The 5,219-nt window shown below is 37.5% G+C and overlaps 1 non-coding gene across 1 annotated transcript; it reads right to left on the minus strand.

The window, feature by feature from the left end:
• Nucleotides 1-1,222: 1,222 nt before the first annotated feature.
• Nucleotides 1,223-1,330, minus strand: LOC148564332 (small nucleolar RNA R71). The gene has a single exon (XR_015883862.1). It is a non-coding gene; the product is annotated as a small nucleolar RNA R71 (small nucleolar RNA).
• Nucleotides 1,331-5,219: the final 3,889 nt, after the last annotated feature.

Raw genomic sequence — 5,219 nt, forward strand, 5'->3', positions numbered from 1 at the left:
ATGTGATTGGTTCAAAAATTTGAAGTTTGTTACTTTCTTGTTAAGAAAGTTTCAATCTTTAAAATTCTAGAATCTTATCTTTTAGTTTCTTGTCAGTCAAGTAATCAATTTTAATTTTAAAAATTAAATCTTTTTAATTATATCTTTTTATCATATCTTTTATATCATATCTTTTTCAAAATTCTATCTTTTGCAACAATTTGATTTTAAAATATCTTTTCTAACTTCTTATCTTCTTATCTTTTCAAAATTGATTTTCAAATCTTTTTCAACTAACTAATTATCTTTTTGTTTGATTCTTATCTTTTTCAAAAATACCTAACAAATTTTCTCTCTCTAATTTTCGAAAATCCCTTCCCTCTTTTCAAAATTCAATTTTAATTAACTAATTGTTTAAATTTTAATTTAATTTAATTTCAATTTTCATTTTTCAAAAGTTAACTTTAAATTTTATTTTATTATTTGAATTAATTTTCGAAATTCCCTCTCTCTCATCTTCTTCTATTTATTTAATTACTTACTAACACTTCTCTTCATCTCATATCTCTGCTTCTATCCTCACCCTTGTATTTGGATTATCCATTCTTCTTCACTCTTATTCTCTTTCTTCTTCTACTAACAATAAGGAACCTCTTTACTGTGACATAGAGGATTTCTCTTCTTTTCTTGTTCTCTTTTCTTTCATATGAGCAGGAACAAAGAAAAAGGCATTCTTGTTGAAGCTGATCCAGAACCTGAAAGGACTCTGAAGAGAAAACTAAGAGAAGCTAAATTACAACAATCCAGAGACAACCTTACTGAAATTTTCGAACAAGAAAAGGAGATGGCAGCCAAACCTAACAACAATAATGCAAGGAGAATGCTTGGTGATTATACTACACCTTCTTCCAAGTTTGATGGAAGAAGTATCTCAATTCCTACCATTGGAGCAAACAATTTTGAGCTGAAACCTCAATTAGTTGCTCTAATGCAACAGAACTGCAAATTCCATGGACTTTCATCAGAAGATCCCTATCAGTTGTTAACTGAGTTTTTGCAGATATGTGAGACTGTAAAGACAAATGGAGTAGATCCTGAAGTCTACAGGCTCATGCTTTTTCCTTTTGCTGTAAGAGACAGAGCTAGAACATGGTTAGACTCATAACCTAAGGATAGCCTGGACTCCTGGGATAAGCTGGTCACAACCTTCTTGGCTAAGTTCTTTCCTCCTCAAAAGCTGAGCAAGCTTAGAGTGGATGTTCAGACCTTCAAGCAAAAAGATGGTGAATCCCTCTATGAAGCTTGGGAAAGATACAAGTAGATGACCAAAAGGTGTCCTCCTGACATGCTTTCAGAATAGACCATTCTGGATATATTCTATTATGGTCTGTCTGAGTTCTCCAAGATGTCACTGGACCATTCTGCAGGTGGATCCATTAGAAAATGCCTGCAGAAGCTCAAGAACTTATTGACATGGTTGCAAATAATCAATTCATGTATACTTCTGAGAGAAATTCCGTGAATAATGGGACACCTCAGAAGAAGGGAGTTCTTGAAATTGATGTTCTGAATGCCATATTGGCTCAGAACAAAGTGTTGACTCAGCAAGTCAACATGATTTCCGAAAGTCTGAATGGATGGCAAAATGCATCCAACAGTACTAAAGAGGCATCTTCTGAAGAAGAAGCTTATGATCCTGATAACCCTGCAATAGCAGAGGTAAATTAAATGGGTGAACCTTATGGAAACACCTATAATTCATCATGGAGAAATCATCTAAATTTCTCATGGAAGGATCAACAAAAGCCTCAACAAGGCTTTAAAAATGGTGGAAGAAACAGGCTCAGCAATAGCAAGCCTTTTCCATCATCTTCTCAGCAACAGACAGAGAATTCTGAACAAAATATCTCTAATTTAGCAAACTTAGTCTCTGATCTGTCCAAGGCCACTTTAAGTTTCATGAGTGAAACAAGGTCCTCCATAAGAAATTTGGAGGCACAAGTGGGCCAGCTGAGTAAGAAAATCACTGAAACCCCTCCTAGTACTCTCCCAAGCAATACTGAAGAGAATCCAAAAAGGGAGTGCAAGGCCATTGACATAATCAACATGGCCGAACCTAGAAAGGAAGGAGAGGACGTGAATCCCAATGAGGATGACCTCATGGGACGTCTCTCAAGCAAGAAGGAGTTCCTTATTAAGGACCCAAAGGAATCTGAGGCTCATATAGAGACCATAGAGATTCTACTAGACCTCCTTCTGCAATTCATGAGCTCTGAAGACTATTCTTCCTCTGAAGAGGATGAAGATGTAATTGGAGAGCAAGTTGCTCAATACCTAGGAGCCATCATGAAGCTGAATGCCAAGCTGTTTGGTAATGAGACTTGGGAAGATGAACCTCCCTTGCTCATTAGTGAACTAGATACATGGGTTCAGCACACTTTACCTCAAAAGAGACAAGATCCTGGAAAATTCTTAATACCCTGTATCATAGGCACCATGACCTTTGAGAAAGCTCTGTGTGACCTAGGGTCAGGTATAAATCTTATGCCACTCTTTGTAATGGAGAAGCTGGGGATCATTGAGGTACAACCTGCCACATTCTTATTACAATTGGTAGACAATTCAGTAAGACAAGCTTATGGATTAGTAAAGGACATGTTAGTAAAGGTTGAAGGCCTTTACATCCCTGCTGATTTCATAATCTTAGACACTAGGAAGGAAGAGGATGAATGCATCATCCTTGAAAGACCTTTCCTAGCCACAGCAGGAGCTGTGATAGATGTTAACAGAGGAGAACTAGTCCTTCAATTGAATGGGGACTACCTTGTGTTTAAGGCCCAATGCTATCCTTCTGTAACAATGGAGAGGAAGCATGAAAAGCTTCTCTCAGTACAGAGTCAAACAAAGCCCCCACAATCAAACTCTAAGTTTGGTGTTGGGAGTCTACAAACATTGACCTGATCACCTTTGTGGCTCCGTGAGAGTCCACTGTCAAGCTATTGACATTAAAGAAGTGCTTATTGGGAGGCAACCCAATTTTTATTTATCTAATTTTATTTTTATTGTTCTTTTATGTTTTATTAGGTTCATGATCATGTGGAGTCACGAAAAAATACTAAAATTAAAAACAGAGTCAAAAACAGCAGAAGAAAAATCACACCCTAGAGGAAGGACTTACTGGCGTTTAAACGCCAGTAAGGAGCATCTGGCGTTGAACGCCAGAAACAAGCAACATCCTGGCGTTCAAACACCAAGAATACACCCTGAGAAGAGCTGGCGCTGAACGCCAGAAACAAGCATGGAACTGGCGTTCAACGCCAGAAACATGCTGCAATTGGGCGTTGATCGCTGAGAACAAGCATCACTTCGGCGTTTAAACGCCAGAATTGCATGCAAAGGTGTTTTACACGCCTAATTGGTGCAGGGATGTAAATCCTTGACACCTTAGGATTTGTGGACCCCACAGGATCATTTCAGGATCTGTAGACCCCACAGGATCCCCACCTACCTCAATTCACCTTCTGTCTTCTTCACCAATCACCTCAATCTCTCTTCCCCATCACCTCTTTACCACTCACATCCATCCATCTCTCCCCCACCCAATCCCACCCATATGGCCGAAACATACACATCTCTCCCTCTCCTCCATATCTTCTTCTCATTCTTCTATTCTTTCTTCTTTTGCTCGAGGGCGAGCAACATTCTAAGTTTGGTGTGGTAAAATCATAGCTTTTTTTCTTTTCCATATCCATTGATGGCACCTAAGCCAAAGAAACCTCAAAAAAAAAAAAGAAGAGAAAAGGGAAGACAATTGCTTCCACCTCCGAGTCATGGGAGATGGAGAGATTCATCTCAAGGATCCATAGCTCAGTAGTAGAGCATTTGACTGCAAATCAAGAGATCCCTGAGATACATCAGGGGATACATTTTCCTCCACAACTATTGGGAGCAACTAAGGATAGGAGCACCAAAATCACTAGGGATCAAGCAACAAAGGCAAGGAAGAGACATAGAGGAGCTCAAAAAGCACCATTGATCCTTCAAGAAGGCGCCACCCTCACTAAGGTGGACTCATTCCTTAACTTCCTTGTTCTTAATTCTCTGTTTTTCGATTTTATGCTATATGTTTATTTATGTTTTGTGTCTCTACTTCATGATCATTAGTATTTAGTAACTATGTCTTAAGGCTATAAATAAATTCCATAAATCCTTCACCTCTCTTAAATGAAAAATGTTTTAATTCAAAAGAACAAGAAGTACATGAGTTTCGAATTTATCCTTGAATTTAGTTTAATTATATTGATGTGGTGACAATACTTTTTATTTTCTGAATGAATGCTTGAACAGTGCAGATTTTTGATCTTGTTGTTTATGAATGTTAAAATTGTTGGCTCTTGAAAAAATGATGAACAAAGAGAAATGTTATTGTCAATCTAAAAAATCATAAATTTGATTCTTGAAGCAAGAAAAAGCAGTGAAAAAGCAAAAGCTTGCGAAAAAAAAATAGAAAGAAAAAGAAAAAAGCAAGTAGAAAAAGCCAATAGCCCTTAAAACCAAAAGGCAAGGGTAATAAAAAAAAGGGATCCAAGGCTTTGAGCATCAGTGGATAGGAGGGCCTAAAGGACTAAAATTCTGGCCTAAGCGGCTAAACCAAGTTGTCCCTAACCATGTGCTTGTGGCGTGAAGGTGTCAAGTGAAAAGCTTGAGACTGAGCGGTTAAAGTCGTGATCTAAAGCAAAAAGAGTGTGCTTAAGAACCCTGGACACCTCTAATTGGGGACTCTAGCAAAGCTGAGTCACAATCTGAAAAGGTTCACCCAGTTATGTGTCTGTGGCATGTATGTATCCGGTGGTAATACTGGAAAACAGAGTGCTTTGGGCCATGGCCAAGACTCATAAAAGTAGCTGTGTTCAAGAATCAATAACACTATCTGAAATTCTAAGTTCCTATAGATGCCAATCATTCTGAACTTCAAAGGATAAAGTGAGATGCCAAAACTATTCAGAGGCAAAAAGCTACAAGTCCCTCTCATCTAATTAGAATTAATATTCATTGATATTTTGGAATTTATAGTATATTCTCTTCTTTTTATCCTATTTGATTTTTAGTTGCTTGGGGACAAGCAACAATTTAAGTTTGGTGTTGTGATGAGCGGATAATTTATACTTATTCATATTAACTGCATGGTTTTACTTTCCCTTCCTTATTATATCATATTGTGAAAAACATGTTTTTCTAAG

This window comes from Arachis ipaensis, chromosome B5 (assembly GCF_059453495.1).
Source record: "Arachis ipaensis isolate K30076 ecotype BB chromosome B5, ASM5945349v1, whole genome shotgun sequence".
Classification (NCBI taxonomy): domain Eukaryota; kingdom Viridiplantae; phylum Streptophyta; class Magnoliopsida; order Fabales; family Fabaceae; genus Arachis; species Arachis ipaensis.